Source organism: Alosa pseudoharengus, unplaced genomic scaffold (assembly GCF_046254945.1).
Source record: "Alosa pseudoharengus isolate Yale_2024_CS ecotype anadromous, Long Island Sound unplaced genomic scaffold, YU_APseudo_1.1 YU_APseudo_1.1_scf_2, whole genome shotgun sequence".
Classification (NCBI taxonomy): domain Eukaryota; kingdom Metazoa; phylum Chordata; class Actinopteri; order Clupeiformes; family Clupeidae; genus Alosa; species Alosa pseudoharengus.
Genome location: NW_027468663.1, coordinates 40,671,434 through 40,692,445, shown reverse-complemented (window position 1 = coordinate 40,692,445; position 21,012 = coordinate 40,671,434). Strand labels below are relative to the sequence as shown.

General features: G+C 44.7%; 1 protein-coding gene across 1 annotated transcript in view; it reads left to right on the top strand.

Annotated features, from left to right (window-relative positions):
* Nucleotides 1-21,012, top strand: part of mtnr1aa (melatonin receptor 1A a) — a 48,162-nt gene that overhangs the window by 25,441 nt on the left and 1,709 nt on the right. The gene's annotated exons all lie outside the window — the stretch shown is intronic.

Sequence of the window (21,012 nt, the reverse complement as noted above, 5' to 3'; positions counted from 1 at the left end):
GGGCCGGGACTGGTAAGGTGCTCAAGGGAGTGTCATGGTGAAGGTGCAAAAAGTAGTCCAACCATAGTCCTTTAGTTATGTGTGCATGGTAAGGTGCTCAAGAGAGTGAGTGTCATGGTGAAGGTGCAAAAGGTAGTCCAACATTAGTCAAGGGCTCTCAAGTTTTGAAGTTTGCAAGGAGTGAGACTTTGTTTCTGGGGGCCACGCCCCCTCCCCCCTGATCGAAGTACATGAAAGTCCTACGTCTGCTTGAACTACTCGTGGCGCCACACCCCCTCCCCCCGATCAACAGACCCACCCTCCCCATGTCCCATCAACCCAGCATCATGAGAGAGCACAAATTCCATTATTTCAAACACACTGTTTTATTTATTCTAGAACCCTAAATAATAATAAACTAGATGTACCGCAGAGCGGTACAAAATATGACCGCCGCCCAGTCCAGCACATGTTTTCCACAAAAATAAGTCACGCTGAAAGGCATATATGATTCTAACTGTCTCACTGAATTGCATTATGCACACTCAATTCTCACTGGTATCTGCTAGACAACAAGTACCAAAACATGATTAGTTCATAGATTTCACATGTAATATACATTTTATACAACCCCACCCCCATCTTGCCTGTTCATAATTCTGAGAAATTCTTGAATTGTGTGCATGTGTGCGTGTACATGTTTATGTTTATGTGTGTGTGGGTGGGTATGTGTGCGTGCATGTGTGTGTTTGCCTGTTTATGTGCCTGTGTGTGTGCATGTGCATGCATGCGTATATATGTCTACTGTGTGAGTGTGTCATACGTAGGATTACTGTGAATGTATGTGTGTGCGTGTGTATCTGTTTATGCACATGTGTGCATATGGAATAGGTTTACATGACCCCTGGAGGCAAACATATGCAACAAATTGGTCATCCTAGACCCTACGGTTCTCAAGATATTCACAGAAAACTGTGTCTGCCCTACCCTCCTTTTGGGGGGTCCAGTCCAGCGGGGGGGCTACAGATCAAAACGAAAAGCGATGGTTCCATGCTATCCATGTGGGGTTACATGCCCACCAAGTTTCGTGTACCCCGGTCTTTCAGTGTCCCGGGAATCCTTGTTGGTGTACGGTCACTAAATGTACACATAAATTATTTTATTGTAAGGCCCCCCATGAACGAAACTTGGCATGCATTCGGAGGGTGTCATAATGATCCTACACTTTCAATTTTGTGCAGTTTTGACCATGTCAGCCAGAGATATTGTGATGAAAACACCTAATGTTTTGCTTTTTAATTTTTAACTAGGTGGCGCTATACATGAAATAAGTGGTAATGGGATAGGTTGACATGCCCCCTTAAGACCAACATACAAAAAAAAGGTGGACCTCCTAGGCCCTACGGTTCTCGAGATATTCACAGAAAACTGTCTTCGGCCACCTACAGGCCAGTTGGTGTATAGTAACATAAATTAATTTATTGTGTGGCCCCCCATGAACGGAATTCCACGAAACTTGGCGTGCATTCAGAGGGTGTCATAATGATCCTACACTTCCAATTTTGTGGTTTTGACTATGTTAGGTCACAGATACCTGCGATTACAACACCTCATTTTTACTTTTTTGTGTTTAACTAGGTGCCGCTATACATGAAATGAGTGGTTATGGAATGGGTTGACATGGCCCTTTGAGATCAACATACAAAAAAAATGGTCCTAAACCCTACGGTTCTCGAGATATTCACAGAAAACTGTGTCTGCCCTACCCTCCAGTCCAGCGGGGGGGGGGGGGGGGGGGGGGGGGGGGGTAGGGGTGGGCGATATATATATCGTCTGCGATAATATCGTGATTGTTGTTTTAACGATGTGCAAATTGACATTATCGAGTATTTAAATTACTTATGGGGAAAAAAACACTCGAAATCACGCACTGAAGACTCATACATTCCCAGGAGGTAGGCTATGCGGGAGAAGTGCAGCAGAGTAAGTGTCACGTGATCACTAGTGGGTCACAACGTTGTCCCACACAGCCTAATGTTTATTTTGTGCAGCAAGGGTAGCCTACTTGGGATTTTATGCGGCTACTTCTGTTCAAGTAGCATTGATAAGACAGTCACATTTTTTCCTACACGGTATTATATGTAGAGAAAACATTAGCCTTTGAGTATTGTAATAGTCAGATGTAAACAAATAACTATTCTCATGTAACTCTTTTGTAAATGGACTGAAGTTCGCTCTAAATATCTACGTTTACCGATTATGCTAACCGTTAGCATCTCTATGGGATTTCTCATTTACATTAGCCATAAGCTAACGCATTAGTTTCTATTCTGTAACTTGGAATGCTAGCCTATGCGATTGCTCTAAAACAAAACATAGAAGGAAATAACTGAGATGTAGGCTACTCTGTTGGTCTGCTCTTAGTTTTACATTGAATCCTATGTAAAGGTTTGAAAGGAACTTCAGCTTCAGACTTTCTCTTGGGAAACTGTTAGGCCTATGCATCTTCTCTAATGTAGCTGGCTAGACCATGTCATTGCCACACACACAAGTGGGGGCAGAATTGGAAATGTGTCAGAGTGACAATGCATTGGTTGATTTGGTTAAAAAGTCACAGGTTAGGTTATTGGTTATTATTGTAATGATGCTATTCATAAATAATGAGCTGTAAAGTAACTCAGACTTTAACAAAAACAATTTTTTAAAGGATATCGACGAATTATCGTTATCGTCAAAATCACAAAAAATATCAAGATATTTTTTTTTATCCATATCGCCCACCCCTAGCGGGGGAGCTACAGATCAAAACAAAAACAGGAGGTTCCATGCTATCCATGTGGGGTTACATGCCCACCAAGTTTCGTGTACCCCGGTCTTACAGTGTCCCAGGAATCCTTGACGGAAATTTGGACATGCGAAAAAGAAAAAAAACATAGAAAAAAAAAACAAATCTGACTAAACCTATATGACCGCCGCTTCGCTGCGCGGCGGTCATAATAATAATAACGCATCAAACTTCTTTGACCTGAGGCCCATGGCAGACTTTGGGGTCATAGGGCTCATCTACACGTACCCAACCCCACTCCCTCCAAATCAAATTGTCATTATCATTATCACAATCATTATTATGCCTATATTGTTTTACATGCACTTTGACTTAAATGTTTTGTGACATGCACATCAGAGGACTGCTTTACTAATGTAAGATATAATTAGTTTCATTGCTTTTGCATGGTTGCATGATGCTTGCATAAGAAGAATACTTCTCAAAACAGCAACAATTATATGGGTGCTATTGTTTTGGGATGTTTCCATCATGCAAGCATCATACATTGGTAGAAAATGGAGAAAAAAAATACCTGTTTTTTAATGAAGTTTAATTTGAATGCCTGAATGTAAGGATTCAGGAAACATAATACCATCTTTTTTGGCGAGCAGATAGGCGTAAATCACTGATTTGTTGATCTTTAACAGATAGAAAGAGGCCACGTTATATTCAAATTTAATAGGCCTACTCAGTGCTATACGTAAGGGATAATGTATAGAACGCCGGTCATTACTGGGAAAATAAGTCCCGACAGGGCGAACCGGACACCGACGCGCAGCGGAGCCGTGGCCGTGTAATAAAGTGTATTATACAGTCTCTGCTCTGTTTCTATGGAAGTTCCAAAAATCAACGTTGTTCTATTAAGTGTCGTTAAACAATTAAATAGCATTCAACAGGTTGAAGCGGAGCTTTGATACCAACGTTATCGATTAGTTTCAGTTTCTCTCGCGCAGACGCCTGCATTGAATGAACGCTCATACCACCACTTTATTGTATGGCTCCATGTTTAATGACATCGATAGCAGAAACGTTTGTTTTCTTTTTTTGTCGGTCCGCGGTATCTTGATCAACTGCGCAGCAAATTATCAGACGAAGCACCGGGCCTAATTTCACTCCACGACTCCGCGGACCAGCAGTCTCCACGTTGCGGACCCACATCAAAACAAAACTATTTCCTGATTGGTTGAGAAATCCTATTTTCTGATTGGCCGATAGGTTAGTAACTGAACAGCAGCTCTCTGAGCTGAAAGAGCGCACAGACAGCAACGTTGTGTGACACATTTGTAAAATATAGCCCTTAGAAATTTCTGTGCGGGCAAGTTAATAATTTCTCGGAGTGAGAAATGCCATGTGTGGCGTGTGAAGTCATTGAAATGCGTGTGTCACGCTCAATGCGTGAGACTTGAGAGGTCTGATTAGTCCAACAGTGCAACAGTGCAAGAATAAGGTCTAGAGACCAGCATAAATAATATGGACAAATAGGAGAGTAAAGTATAATGTAGACAAGGTAATATAAAAAACTATGTCAGTGCAAGAACAGGTTGAGGTAATAGGGTTGTAGCCATTCAGCATTGTAGCAGAAGCCTGACCGCAGCCATTGATCATGTGTGCTAATATAGCATGAAAAACAGTGTAGCAGTAAAACAGTAGTGAAAACATTAGGCTGTGGACATTAGTAAAACAGTAGTAAAGCAGTAGTGGGCAGTCAGTACTCAAACATGGAGAGGGTGGAGAGACAGACAGACTAAGCAGAGAAGTCTATCTCTCCTCTTCCCTTTAGTGAGGCATTGAACAGTTCAATGGCCCTGGGGACAAATTACTTCCTCAGCCTTTCAGTTGTGCATGGCAGTGAGCGAAGTCTCTATCTCTGATCAAGCTCTTTTGCTTTTTAATAGTGCTGTAGAGTGGATGACATTCATTGTCCAAGATGTTGATGTCAGTTTGTTCAGGGTCCATTTGTCAGATATTGAAGTGATGCACTCCAGTTCAGCTCCCACTACAGAGCCAGCCTTCCTTACCAGCCTGTCAAGTCGCCCAGCATCCTTCTTCTTTGTGCTTCCTCCCCAGCATACCACTGCATAGAAGAGGACGCTGGCCACAACAGACTGGTAGAACATCCTGAGGAGCTTACTGCACACATTGAAGGACCGCAGCTGAAATATTATTCATATTCCGAAAAACTATTCCGAGCTGAAAATGCAATGATAGCCTATTTTACAGAAGACAGGTTGCTAGTGACAAAATATTAGCTTTCAGTGTGGTACGATCTCTGTAAATTACGTTAATTCAAGTGTTTCAATCATCCAGCTCTCCCTTATGGTTGGCTAGTGGTATCTCATTTCCAAGGGGAATATTCTTCACCCCTATGTCTTGCCACTCGGTTTCGAGGGACAAGGACTAGGAGTAAGATGAAGGGATAGGGGAAGGGGAAGGGGTAAAACAGAGAATTGAGATTGGCCCTAAGACTTGGACACCGACACACAAGACCCTATAGAATAATGACAAAATTTGACGGTTCACAGTGCAGCATTAGCACTTTCTCTCCTCTCATCTCCTCTCATCTCATCTCCTCTTAGCTGCTCTCCTCTCATCTCCTCTTCTCTGCTCTCCTCTCTTCTCATCTCCTCTCTTCTCCTCTCATCCCATCTCCTGTTCTCTGCTCTCCTCATCTCCTCTTCTCTGCTCTCCTCTCTTCTCCTCTCATCCCATCTCCTCTTCTCTGCTCTCCTCTCTTCTCCTCTCCTCCCATCTCCTCTCATCTCCTCTGCTCTCCTCTCCTCTGCTCATTCTCTCCTCTCCTCTGATCATTCCCCCATTCTCCTCTCCTGTCCTCTCTTCTCATTTTCCCCTCTCTCCTCTCCTCTCCTGTCCTCTCTTCTCCTTTCCTTTCATTTCCCTCTCTCCTCTCTTCTCCTGTCTTCTCCTCTCCTCTCCTCGGCTCATCTCGCTAGTGTTGTCAGACTGGGGGGAAATGACCCCTGTAATAGCACCAATGTTGAATCAACCCAGCATGAAGTGTGCATGTGTGTGCGTTTTTTATGTGACTTTTGGCATGTGGTGTCGTACATGTGTGTGCGTTTTAGGGAGCTGGCATGCTTAGTGAGGAGTGTCATTAGAGGAGGTCACTGAACGGAATTAGAAGTATGTGTCTGTGTGTCTGCCATTGGTTTGGCTGGAGGTGGGGGTGTTGGGTAGGAGGTTAATTCGGGCTACTGTTGTGGAAAATAGGATTCATTTTGGCTGATAGGAAAGTTGATGGGAGTGGGCTTTTTAATATGGAGATTAATGGAAAAAGTGACAACACCAGAACCCCACAGTCCTGCTTCCGATTACAGTGACGCTTTGCATAAACTGGGATGTGTGTGTCTGTGTGTGTGTGTGTGTGTGTGTGTGGGGGGGGGGGGTTGGGGGGTGATTAGGGGTGGGATTGGGCAGGCAGGTGTGTCTTGCTTGTTATCTAACTCTAACCCACAAATGAAATGAAAAGGACATCCAAAAGTTCAAGAAGTCAAATCTTTCATCATTCATCAGAGGGGAAATACTCACAAATAGTTATACTGAAAGTATTTGTTTCAGAATGTTGATAAATAAATAAATAAATAGAGTAAATAAATAATGTAAGTGTGAGTGACTTTTATGCAACACATTTTCAGCCCTAAGCAGATTAATCAGAGCTTGCAGGGTCACCCGGGACGCGAGCATCTGCTTTAGGGGAGGGGAGCGGCAACAAAAAAAGATTCCGGAAAACCATCACTTTGACCAAAAATTGGGGAAGCACAATGCAGACACTAAACCCCACGTATAGACCTCTGACTGTCTCCTGACCCACTGGGTCTGCCTGAGGATTGGTCTGAGACCCGCATCTCGTAAGCTGACATGCTGCGGTGCTAAAGTTCGCTTAAGTAGGATGGAGTTCAAACAAGCGCTGGAGATTTAGCGAAAAACAGAGGGGAGGGTGGAAGGGCAAATGAAACGAAAAGCAGCGAGGTTCGCTTTCTCTCTTGCCTCTCTTGACGATTTCTCGAGATATTGTAACCCTGACAGTGGCAGCGATTCGTAAATAAACGTGTCCGGCTGGCTTCGAGCTCTTTCAGCGCAGCCTTAATGAGTTTAGCCGTTGCCAAATGTGGATCATTTTCTAGGAGATTAAAAGGCCACACAGTTGAATCCAACTGCAGGCCTATTTAGTCCTCCCCTCAAGCTATTTATAACAACTGCTGTTGGCTCTGCACATAACATAGCAGATTTTCTCACTGCAACAGTACACCTCTCTCTGCCTCTCTCTGTCTTTTTGGAGTATGTGTGTTTTAATGACTAAGTTCATCAGCTCTTCCTGCAGCTCCTGGTACACTCTCAGAGTTTCCCTCCTACTTAGTTCATTTTTTCAGTCTAGCTGCTCTGCACCTGCTTTATCAATGGCTTAGGGCCCTTTCGTGCACCCGACACAAGGTGGCGCAAAGTGTGACACAAGGCTTATTCTTATCTTACACTCAATAAAGTGAGGAACTTTTCTCCATGCGCTCCACTTTTATTAAACCTTGGGCCCAGGGGGTGTGGCAATTAATGACATAAAGTGTGGTCTGGCACATGATCCAAAAATCTTACCCCCTCTAAAAATCATTATGCCTCTGACCAAGAAAAAAGTGATCTATAGCCAAAGGCGCATATTAAGAACAGCTTAAGATGCACTGTCACGAGATGCAGCAGCAACTCCTCTGCAGGATAAATATCCTTAGCATTTGTATTCAGTCATTCGAACATTAGCATTTGTATTCAGTCATTCGAACATTATTGGGTTAAGTGTTGGTTTTTTCAGGCTCTGTTTTCGATGGTAACCCCTCAGTCAATAGTGAAAGTAATTAACTGTGTAGAGCTGTTTTGTCGTTGACTACAGTAATTTCCTGTGTATTAGCCGCATTGTGTATACAGTAAGCCGCAGGACAGTGTTTTATGCAAGTTAAAGGAAACAAAACAATATTAATACCATATTAACTGCCCCCGTGTATTAATTAACCTCATAGCTGAAGAAATTTTGCAAAATCCCTTTGCCTATGAGTTAAAAAAAATAGGCGAGTGCATATAGGCTATACTCTGCTAGTCACAAACAGGTTTTAGTAAAGCAAGGTTTAGTGGAATCCTTGTTCCATAAGGTCTCACGTGCAAGCAGATTCCTTCAAATGCGCCGCTGACTATCAAAATACTGAAGTTAAAGGGAATGACAGATGTCATTCTTTCGGTTTAAAGGATGTTATGCCCCAAAACACACCCATTACTGATTAAGAAACATAAGAACAACCCTTTTGCGCCTAGCGTTTCATCACAAAATCACGCCATTAAATTAGTGATTGTGGACTGGCCACGCCTTTAATGTCTATAAACTTTGCGCCTCTAACCATCCGTTTCTGATTCGTAAAAAAACGTGTCCGGCTGGCTTCGAGCTCTTTCAGCGCAGCCTTAATGAGTTTAGCCGTTGCCAAATGTGACAGAAATGTAAAAAACATTTCCCTCCATTAAAGGGGATTGCTGCTGCACTGCATGAAGTCATTTCTAAAGGACTGTGAGTGGTTCTTTATGAAGCACTTGCTATATGGATAGCTTGAAAGCTAAACAACATAAACGAGATCAATTCAATCTTTATCCTGCATTAATTCCACTGGTAATTGCAAACTGGAAGCCAAGTTTTCCGTAATTGGTTTTGTGCGCTGTAAAAGGGGTGGGAAGAAAATCCTCTTTTTCATTTACATTAAAGAGCCCTGTTTCTTGTCCAAGTGTGTGTGTGTGTATGTGTGTGTTTGTGTGCGTGCGTGTGCGTGTGTGTGTGTCTGTGTATGTATTACTCATTGTGAGTGCATGGCTACAGTAATGGGATTTGATTGCTACCAATGGGAAAACCATCCACCTAACAACCGAAAACAACAGGATTGCCAGTTGTACTGAAAACCCATCTCCCATCGGCACTATGTGGAGCAAGTGCACTGGGACCCATCGTACCAGAACCAGCAGACAGAGCTGCTCTCGTCCCCAAAGGTCCATGCCACAACACATCTGGGTGAAGACCTCAGCGTTGTGACGTTGGTAGCAATGCTCAAACCACTGTGGGATTTCCATCGGAACTGCAGACAAAGGCTCTTTCTATCCATCAGTGCCCTTTACGGGCATTTATGTAATCGGATTTATCCTCTGGGCAAACTGCATGTCTCCTATGTTCATAACCATAGGCTAGGCTCCTGTGCTTTGATGAAAGCCTTTACTTCATCCCCACCGTCTTGACTTCAGGTTGTCTTTGAAACATATTTAGATAACACACTGTATTTATCAAACAAAAATGAATTTGCATCCACATATTACCAAGGCATCTCCATTATCATTTGTCATTTTGTCTCAGAAAATATAAATAGTATTTCTCTGGTCACAAGGGTAGTGGGTTGTGTTTTATACTGTGCCAGGCTCAAAAGGTTCTCTTCATGGAAGCCAGTCTTATGCTGTGGCACCCTAAGGCACCACCTTTCCCCAGGTTCCAGGCTGAGACCTAAGGCCCATCCACTCGTCCTGTGACAAGAGTCCCCATGTTCTATGCCAGAGAGAGAGAGAGCTCAATTCTAAAATAACAATTTATATTTCCTTTTCATTTTGATATTACCAAAAATATGGTGAATAGTTTCATTTTATGTATGAATTTATTTATTAATTTAAAAAAAATATGTTTATAGATAAACTTCCTTCCTCTGTGAAAAAAAGAAAGAAAGGACAAAAAAATGAAGTCTTATTGTTGAAGTTTAGCAGTCATAAGTTTACTTTTCTTAGTTGGTGTTGTTTTTGTTTGTGTGTCTGCTTTGGCAACACTATACCACATGGTCATGCCAATAAAGCTCTTTTTGAATTTGAATTTGAGAGAGAGAGAGATGGAGTTTCAGGAGAATGTATTTGTTCTGGTGATATATTTTTGGAGTGCTTAATTAAACCATTCATGACTCACTATGTAACTCACAGTTGTCACCCACCTGTTGATGAAATGATTCTTTAACAAACTCATTCTTTGGTGTCGATTGCTGGCAGTGCCCAACAGGTCGAAAATGATCCGTATACTAAGGATGTTCATTCTGAATACTGTATGTATGTACGGGGAATAATAGGCAATGTTTATTACACTTTCAGTGATGTTTTAATTCTAGCTCGAGGACTTCTAAAGCTTCCTGAGACTCCTTCTACATCCCTTTGAGGGCCAGTGGCATGAACAGAGATAGCACCAGTAGTTGCCATTGTGTCATCTAACTCCAGTAGTTCCCATTGTGTCATCTAACTCCAGTAGTTGCCATTGTGTCATCTAACTCCAGTAGTTGCCATTGTGTCATCTAACTCCAGTGGAAACAAAACTAAGCATTGCACAGCGGTCACGTTTGGAGCAGACACGTTGGAGCCATATTGAGCTTGTCGGTGGGCTGCCCCTTCCATCCAAACTGAGGGAGAGGTTACACAGGGGCTAGTGGGCTGAAAGTTCATCATTGCACAGTGTCTGCCCCTCACCCCCCCCCCTGTTCTGTGTTTCTCTTTTCTAATCCCCTCTTCTCATCTCATCCTTCACTTCTCATCCCTCACTTCTCTCCTCCACTCCCCCCCCCCCCCCACACACACACACACTCGTGTTTTGGCTGAACTCTTGGGCTGTCTCTTGTGCTGGTTCGGTGTGCCAGGCCCCCACTGAGCTCTGGCCTGCGTCCGCCCTGTCGGTTATCAGAGCGGCGGCACGCCAAAAAAATCCCTCACGCTCCCTCGCTCATTCAGTTTCTAGCCGCATGCGGACCTCTGACGCACTCGCTGCAACATGGACGCCATTCAATCCCAGACCCTAAAATAGACATGATTTGGAACGGTCTTACCGAGACCATATCCCCTTTTTTTCCCTATCCACCACATCCCTTCTCTCTCTTCCTCTCTAGCTTGGCCAGGCTTCCACACCTCGTTTGCGTCCTTCAGTTCTGTTCAGTCCCACTCCCCTACCCCCTTAGCCACCTCTCTCTCTTTCACTTCTCTCTTGCTCTCCTTGTCTACCTCAATTTCTGCCCAGTCTTGAGCATCACTCTCGGAAAGGGGGGTCTATTTGGCCAAGGAGTCTCATTTGAGACCCTGGGCCTGACAACTCACCTTTCGCTCTCATTAACATCGGCTGACATAAGCCCTCTTCAAACTCTACAGTGGCGTCCTTTAGCCAGCTCTGTCCAGCTAGGAGGAGGAGTGGAAGAGGAGGCAGAAGGCCTCTGCAATGCGGCCCTGCATCATGGTCAGTCTCTGGAGAGCGTTAAGATGGGTCACAGTGAGACGCTACCATTGTGATTAGTTAAGGGGCCAGAATGGGCAGTTTGTTACAGTCCGCACGGTGACGGCACACACATGCAAATGTCCTGATTAGGCGGAACGCAGCTGAAGGGGAGCTCTCTGTCCGCTGGGTCCACTGCTGCGGGAACAGCTCACACTCTTCCTGATTAGGGCCACTCAGACCTAAAAACATCAGTGAGTGCGTTGGTGTGTGTGTGTGTTTGCGTACGTGTGTGTGTGTGAGTGTGAGTGTGTGTGTGTGTGCACCCATGGAAGAGAGTCAGAACCCCATGTGTGAGAGAGGAGGTCCTGTAAAGCAGCTGAGGTAAAGTGCTGTACCGCTGGAGGGATCTGTGTGAGTGTGTGTGTGTGTGCAGTTGGGAATGCGGCCATATTCATAGTTATATTCAATTCAGGGATTTGTGCCTAGGGCCTGAGAGTACAGTTCTCTATCTGCCCCAGTATACACTCGAGTAAACACACACATACACACACACACACGCACACACATGCATGCATAGTAAAACATTCACTGATGCATACACACTGTACACAAACTCAGCCTGATATTAATACACTCACACACATGCACACACACACACTGTACACAGGCTTCCTCCCCCGCCTCCACCCCCTCAAACACACACATACATATCCAGTCGCTCACTTGTTCAACATAAGCTGAGTGAGGTCGGCTAATAGTTGACAGTCTGCTTCTCCAGCTGTGGAACTACCCCCAGCTGTGCCATTACCATGGAGCTCCTAAAGGGGACACAGCTGCAAGGTCATCCACTCATGCCACTCACCGCCATTACAAGGACTTGTTTTGCATCTATTTGGTGATTTTGTTTTGTTATTTTGTTTAATGATACGGGGATTGCTATTTGTTTGCACACTTTGAATGGCACTCAATAGACAAATGTCTTGGTTGCTTGTAGTTGGGCATAGAATAAGTGACTCTTGCTGAAACTGGATGTCAAAACATCAGACAGGTAGTGCTGTGGATTGAGGAGCAGACAGACCGGTTTGGAAGGCAGGGGACAGACACTCTCAGGTGGGGACGGGTGGGTGGCTTGGGACTCGGCTTGATCAGGAGTTCTTTCATCGAGACAGTGGACATGTTGGCAGCTGGCCTCTGGCTCAGGAGGCTGTCAGTAAGCTTCACCTCCTCCGTCAGCTACACAGAAAGAAACAAACACACGCACACCTACTCACTCACATACACACACACACACACACACACACACACACACACACACACACACACACACTAACTCATTGTCAAACACACAAAGCTTCACTCACAGAAACCTGGCCAGATGCAGAGTGTAATGGCACCTGTGGCACATTGTCAGGTCGGATCCCTCCAGAGAGACGCTGAGCGGGGCTGACAGGCGTCTCCACACCAGGCCCAAATGGGGGGTAAATGCCACCGCAGCCCCTCACATCCCACATCACATCACAGCCGAGTAGGCAGCACAACTGGGCCTGACCTGGGCCATCCGAATGCTAGTGCTGGTCTCATCTGTTACCTCGCCTTGATGGAGACCCATTGACGCTTTGTTTGTTTTTAGTTCAACTTTTCTTTTTTTTCGTTCAAGCTGGAGTGCGGAGAATATAATCAGAGCTTGTTTTCCTCTTCTCATCTATTGATTCCTGGAGCTCAGGGCCTGGTGCCTAGGAAGGAGTGGTGCATGTGAGAGAAGCACGGCGCCTCTCAGACTCCCCCCCCCCCCCCCCCCCCCCATTTCCATTACATGTTTGTTTTTGTGTGTGTGTGTGGCTTTTCTGACCCACAGCAACATCTCACAAGGACTTTTAACAGAAAGCAGGAATATGGGAAGAGAAGAGAGAAAGGCATCAATGCGTTTTTTGTAAAAAGGTTCAGTGTGAATAGCAGGGAGAGAGAAAGACGACAAAAAACAAATCCATCACTTGCCTGTTGCTTGCCTGAGGCAGAAACCTCCAGGAGAAATATATTTGTTTTGTGAAACAAGGAGAGAATGCACCATGGAGAACAAAGTCAGATCCCAGGAAGCTTCCCGAAGAGTCCGTAAATAATTTGATTTGTGTTTTCTGTTGTTTAGTTATCATGAATAAAGTGAGGGCTGATGATTCCTTTCTCCCACCGTGTATTTGCCTGCCAAGTTCAGATGAGGATGATGTTTTCTGGTGAGAGAAAAACTTTCAAAACCACTACTACACAGCTACAGAATCTGACTCTGTATCTGCGCCACCTGGATAGCACTTCAGCCGTGCCTACTGGTTGGGGTTCGAACCGGCAACCCTCCGGTAACAGGTCCGAAGTGCTAACCAGTAGGCCACGGCTGCCCCACTAGGCCACGGCTAGCCCACGGCATAATAAGTGGCAATATCCAGCTGCAGTAATAGTATGTTCTGCTCTGTGGTAGACTACATTTATCTTTATTATGATCACCGCTAGCGTAGCAGTCATGCAAGTTTAGTCTTTTTTTTTTCTTCCGGATTTCTTTTTTTTTTTTCTTCATTAATTTTGGGTCAATGATTCCCGGGACACTGAAAGGCCGGATAGCACGAAACTTGGTGGGCATGTTGCCCCACAAGGATGACACGGAACCATTGTTTTTAGCTGGGCTCCCTGAAAGGAGGGTAGGCCGGATACAGTTTTCTGTGAATATCTCTGCAGGTATCTCTGGCTGACAGGTTCAAAACTGCACAAAATTTGAAGTGTAGGATCATTGACACCCTCTGAATGCATGCCAAGTTTCGTGGAATTCCATTCATGGGGGGCCATAACAGCTACACACACACACACTTACACACAGGCACGCACACACACACACACACACACGAGACACAGGCACACACACACAGTACATGTGCACACGCACACACACACACAGGTACGCACACACATAAACACACACATGCACGTGCATGCAAACACACACACATAAACACACACACACACACAGATAAATACACACACACACATAAAAAACATACATGCTGGCAAGTAGGCACAAACACAGCCATACACATGCACACACACCATTACCCCCACATAAACACTCACACGCGAACACACTCGGAATCACACATATATACAAAAGCAAACGCACACATGCACACACTCATTTACATACACAAAAGTTGCAAGAGTAGGGGATGGAGTAGGAGATGGAGACAAATTGACAAGTGTGATTTATTTTTGCAGAGAGAATGCACAGGACTGAGGGGCTGTCATATTTTGTACCGCTTTGAGGTACATCTAGTTTTGTCTTTCTTTTGGCCTAATAGTTATTTTTTGGCAAAAATTTGGTCCTCTGCTTGATTCTCTGCCGAACGCAGAAATAAACTTGGCTGGCACCATCTCCATCTCCAGCACAAGCAGGCATATTTTATTTTTGCCCATATTTATCTGCTGCATATGCTTCTCTGTTTGTGTGTGTGTGTGTGTGTGTGTATTCATTATTATTCTGGTGAGCTTCTGGAAATGGCCTGTCAGAGTAAGAGAAAGATAGAAAGAGACCCAGAGAATGAGAGAGAGAGAGAGAGAGATGTTGACAAGGTGGAGAGGAAGTTTCCCTAAAGAGAAAGATGCTCAAAGACAGAAGAGAAATAGACATGCAGAGGGAGAGTTGAGTAGAGAAAATGAGCAATATGAAAGAGAAAGAAGGAGAAGGAGATACTGTATATACATAGAAGAGTTTCTCAACAGCAGCCTTCTATCTCCTGCAAGGACTGCTTTAGTTTCATTCACAAGCAAATGTATAAATCCAATAAAACCTAATGACGCTGCCTCACTGCCTGGTATGCCTCTATCAAAGGTTTCTAAATTATGCACCAACCTCTGTCAACTCTGTGCAGTACACAGAAACATATTTAAAAATGTTCTCTCACAAACGCAGATCACATACTCGCCTGAAGACATAACTCTCGCTTGCAAACAGTACACACACAAACATGCACTTTCACATAATCTGTGGTGTCAATCAAATATCCTTTGGGCTTAATGTGAGAGGTTTTTTGTTTCCACCAGTTGGGATGTGTGCGTGTGTGAGTATGTGTATGTGAGTGTGTGTATGTGAGTGTGAGTATGAGTGTGTGTGTGTGTGTGTGTGTGTGTGTGTGTGTGTGTGTGTGTGTGCGTGTGTGCGTGCGTGTGTGCGGGCGCGTGAGTGTGTGTGTGTGTGTGTGTTAGGGGTATTTATGGGGAAAACACAGATTATTTTCATTCTCCATTTTCCTGAGCCTGTCGCCAGTGGGCACACCCTGCAGCTCGCATGCAGATGAGTCAGTGTAAAAGAGCAGGGTTTGCCCACTGGTGCCGGATGGCGCCTGCCTGCCTGCCCGTTTGAGAGCCCACACGGCAGCTCGGCCCGTCGGCCTCTCCTGGCACCCCTGTCCTCTCGATCACAGATGAGCTGAATGAGCTGAATTATTGACACTTATGCAAATGTACAAGCATGAGGGACAAATACATAAATCATCATTGGGGGGGGGGGGGGGGGGCGCGTAGAAAGCTAATTGCCTACACTGTAGTGTCAGGAAAAGGCGTGAGAGTGAGATGCGGAATGAAAGAAGGATTGAGAGAATGCAGAGAAAGAGAGAGAAAGGCAGAAAGAGAAAAATGTGCAATTACAGTATAACCCTCCTCAGGTCCCTCTACCGGCCCCTCCAGCCCTGCTTTTGCGTGTCAGGGAGCAGCACGTGTCTTGACATATTGAAATGAGTTCACATCCCTGTGGCATTTACCATACATTAACATACATTATGGCGAAGGTTATGCATAATCCAGGGGCCCAGAGGGGGTCAGGGTGCGGGGGTGACTGCAGTGAGGCCTCATGTGACCTTTCTGACTTTTCTCTCTTTACAAATGACCTTATTCTGCACTGTGACCTTGCCTGGGGATAATTATCTACCTTGGCTGCCACTCCGTGTTCAACCTGGATTTCCACACACAAACATACACACACCAGGGCTCACCCTATTTTGTCCTCTCGGCTCTTTTTACTTGCTATAGGCCTACACACTTTGACCACTGAATGAAGAAGTTATCATTATGATTGCTGTCCTAGGAACTTTATTATTAAGTTATGTAACCCATACATTAGAAGGCTTTGAAAAGATTTTTTAAAGACCACAGTCTCACACCCACTCACGCCTGGAGATAAGTCACAGGTTTTATAGATATATATACTTTATTGATCCCTAGGGGAAATTCAAGGTCACAGTAGCATACAGACAACACACACACACATTCAATAACAGCAGAAAAAGTAATTAAAAGTATATAATATAAAAAACACAACTAAGCAATAAGGACTGTAGAAGATAAAGAATATACTAAATATACAAAATACAAATTATACTAAATAAAACTTAATCAAAATCAATTCTAAAAAACAGTATCCACATAGTGGGTGAATAATCAATTAGGTGCGCTTGCAATGACTGAAGAAGGGACTGAGCCTGTGGTTCTCAGTGCATAAGGTAAGGTAAGGTGCTCTGTGTGAATGAGTGTCATGGTGATGGTGCAAATGAGTAAGTCAAACAGTGCAACAGTGCAAGAATAAAGTCTATATATCTATATATAAATAACTATATTAAGAAAGGTATGTGGCATGGAGGGAGGGGTTGTGCATATGTGCTAATACAGCACGCCAACAGTGAGGCAGAAGACAAATGTAAAGTGACTAGTGGACAGACAGTTCAAGACATTGGAGGTGGTGAAGAGCTAGACAGACTATGCGGAGAAGTCTATTTCTCCTCTTCCCTTAAGTGATGCATTGAACAGTTCAATGGCCCTGGGGATGAATGACTTCCTAAGTCTGTCTGTTGTGCAAGGCAGTGAGCGAAGTCTCCAGCTGATCAGGCTCTTCTGCTTAACAATAGTTCTGTGGAGTGGATGACAGTCATTGTCCAAGATGTTGATCAGTTTGTTCAGGGTCCTTTTGTCAGATATTTAAGTGATGCACTCCAGTTCAGCTCCCAATACAGAGCCAGCTTTCCTTACCAGCCTGTCAAGTCGCCCCGCATCCTTCTTCTTTGTGCTTCCTCCCCAACATACCACTGCATAGAAGAGGACGCTGGCAACAACAGACTGGTAGAACATCCTGAGGAGCTTGCTGCACACATTGAAGGAGCGCAGCCTCCTCAGGAAGTACAGCCTGCTCTGCCCTTTCTTGTAGAGTGTGTCAGTGTTGGCTGACCAGTCCAGTTTATTGTCCAGGTGGAGACCCAGGTACTTGTAGGTGCTTACCACCTCGACATTGACCCCATCAATAGAGACTGGTAGCAGAGTGGGCTTAGATCTGCTGAAATCCACCACCATCTCCTTGGTCTTTGAAGTGTTGAGTTGGAGATGATTGAGTTTGCACACTTGCACAAAGTCCTCCACCAGGCTCCTATACTCCTCCTCCTGCCCGTTCCTGATACACCCCACAATTGCAGTGTCGTCAGAAAACTTCTGCATGTGGCATGACTCAGTGTTGTAGCGGAAGTCAGATGTGTACAAGGTGAACAGGACTGGAGAGAGCACAGTTCCCTGTGGCGCTCCGGTGCTGCTGATCACAGTGTCAGATAGACAGTATTTCAGTTCTTCAGTTAGTTCTTTAGTTAGTTCTTGAGTTAGTTCTTCATTTATAGTCACAGAGTATGATTTTGCAATGACTAGGAGGGACTTTCAGGGTCACTATTTACAAAACTGCAACTAGATTCCTTTTAATTATTTAATTATCATACACTAGATATTAACAGGAAATCAACGAGGCTTGTATAAATGACCCATAAAGCCTACTCAAAGTCATATTTTCTGCAGCATTGTTTCATGTGTGACATCAACAACCTGCAGTGTTATGCATATATAACAGCATCAAATTAGATCATGTTACATTTCCATATGCAGTGTTTAGATCAGCATCAGTGTAGGTGAAGTGTTTTCGGGCAGGACGTTGGGCTGTAGAGTTGTTTCCGTCACGTGGAATACTAATAATTTATAAAAAACGAAATAACAAATAATCATATAGGCTATGGCTATAACCTATCCACTTCGCCCATTCCTGTTAGGTGCTGGAGAAAGCTCACTATTGGTTTTTATAGACCCTTTCAAGAAAGTTCCATTATCAGCATCATAGTAGCCCCACAAGGCTTCCGTTTTAACATTCCATATGTTATCTTAATGCAGAGGAAGTAGATTGGGAAGCAAATAGAACGTTCAAGCATTGTTTTTGTTTTTATTGTTGAAAGGGTCTATATAGTTCATGTCACTATTTACATAGACTAAAGACTGAAAGACCTGCAATAATATCAAACACTTTTGATATTGTCGTAACGTCAAGACGAGAAATAGACTGACTCAGACTGACTTAAAAAAACTAGGATTGCCACCTAACATTAAATAATCTAGATAATGGAAGCACACCGCGACTCCAGTAAAGCTCTTATGATTTGATTGCGACTTTTGGAAATTTAGTCTCTGAATGTGAAATCGCTTGAAAATCGTATGGTGTTTAAGGCAAGAATAAACTTCATGTGATGTGCTTATCATTATCATCATACTAAACTGCACAAAAGAAGTCATACTTCGGTTTAAACTGACCTTTCTCACACCGGTCACCTTTGTCATGCCAAGCTCACAGGGAGCCGCCGGCACATTGGGTCATGTGAGATGCACTCACGTTCGCTTGCGTGCCTCTGCAGAAGCACCTCACGCTTCATTTGTTCCTGGAAGGACTTGTCATGGATAGTTCATCAGGTGCAGTTTGGAGGTCAAGTCTATGTGCTTTAGGTTACATCAAACTGGGCCAGAGAAACGTTATACATTAGTGACTTCAGGGCGCTCCTAGGCTTTTCTCCCTGTGCTATGCAACAAAATGCAGAGAACGGGGGAAAAAGATCAGGAAAACACATCCGGCCTAAAGTCCTTATCTCACCATAATCCAGATGAGGTCATTGAGGGACAAGCTATTAGCTATTGCAACCGCATGGGAAAAATAACTCTTATAAAGGTGGCCTGCATGCCTGCCCCTGCAGTTTGTGTGTGTGTGTGTATGTATGTGTGTGTATGTGGTCAGAGAATTAATCCATTGGCAGGGCCAGGGCTGAGGTTTCTCATAGGGCTCACAGACTAACGGTCAGCCCTCCCAGTCTCCCGGCGCACACCCCCCACCCCCACACTTCTTGTCAGACACCCGCAGAGGCCTTGTCACCGTGGGGAATAGGAAATGACCTCGCTGATCCTGCCGTCACCTCACATCAGCTCTGTTGAGCACTGCCACAAATGCCACGGCAGGGCAACCGAGGGGACAGCGTGGCATCGTTCTAGGGTGTTGCTGGTGCCGGGGGAGCGCGGGCACAGGCTTCCCTCACCACGATCGCAGGTGCTCTTTATCCCTCCTCTGCTTTCAGGGACGCGGGCACTGACAGATACCCCGAGGCCCCCTCTTAATTAATAACCTTCAAGGTCCCCTTCCCCCCCAAAGAGTGCCTGGCACTCAGTGAGAAGAAGAAGGAGAAGAAGGACAGGAGCGGCACAGAAGCGCCGAGCTGCTGAGTTGGATTCCATGCCACTGGCAGTGGCGTTGCTCTGATTGGCAGAGTAGCCGCGGGCGCCTCAGCGCTCGGTCCAGGCAGCGCTGCATGGCTGATATTTTTACCGGTCCTTCCTCCCTAAATTCTCTCCCTATTTGCTGGTATACAGCAGTGCTGCGACATTTACACTAGTGGGGGGGGGACAAACTCTGGCTTGTTGAGAAATGGGATGGCATTATGCCACCTTCTTATCACCGCCACAGAAGTGTGTTTGCCTCAAGTGCTGCTGCTCTCTCTATCTTTCTCCTCCCTTTCTCCCTCTCTCATGAGAATTCCTCCTCATCATTGTCTTGACTGCACAGGGAAGCAAAACGTATGCCAAGTCCCCCATCAATGGACCTGGTGTGGCGTGCGGTAATGAGACAAGACTCGTGGCATCACTGATTGCCTGGTTCCTGGGAAGAGCTATGTGCTGTAGAATGTGTCCTCCAAACAAAATGTGCGAACAATTTCTTTCCCCAAATAGCTGTGTAAGCAAGTTTGGTGAGTTTGCATGTTTGTCAAGTACAGGCTCTGAGAGAGAATCTGGGAATCTGTTACTATGTGAAACTCTGAGCGTGTCACTTTTGACAATGCCTTTGCGAGAGAGTGTGAATGTGTGTGTGAACGTGAATGTGTACGTGTGCACGGGTGCACACTTTCAGCAAGGTGACATAGGGCGGAATCACACGTCACCTCAGCTTTGACATGGCTCAGCTCAGCTGAGAGTAGAGTCTAGCGCTTGCCACAATGGCATTTAGCCTTAATTAGAGTGTTAGATAATCACTTGGCTCTGTTCACAATGTCCAATGACCAGTCCTTCACCTCATTGCCAATTATAAATGCACATTAATTAAATCAGGACCTAGACCCATTTTCCACCTAATCCTCTGTCAGCAGTCCTGGGCTGAAGCACCACATACAGCACTGACCCAGGGGTGCTTTCCTAATACATGCAGAAGCCCACATTAACATAATCAAATGTATACATGAAAAATGCACATGTAGAGATGCATACGCACGCGCACACACACACACACACACACACACACACACACACACACACACACACACACACACACACACACACACACACGGATATTCCCCCACATGCAGTCACAAACTCACACATGGGTATTGTCTTTCCCACATCAGCTTAGATCTGCATAGGTTAAAGGCTTTGGCAATTGGCTTAACCCTTGTGTTATCCTCAAATCTTACCGACACTCTTTATCGTTGGGGTCAATTTGACCCCAGCTAAATAAACCCTCAGAAAATGATTATAATTCATATTGTTACCCAGTTTTTTTGTGACAGGTACTTAACAAGAGTGTGATAAC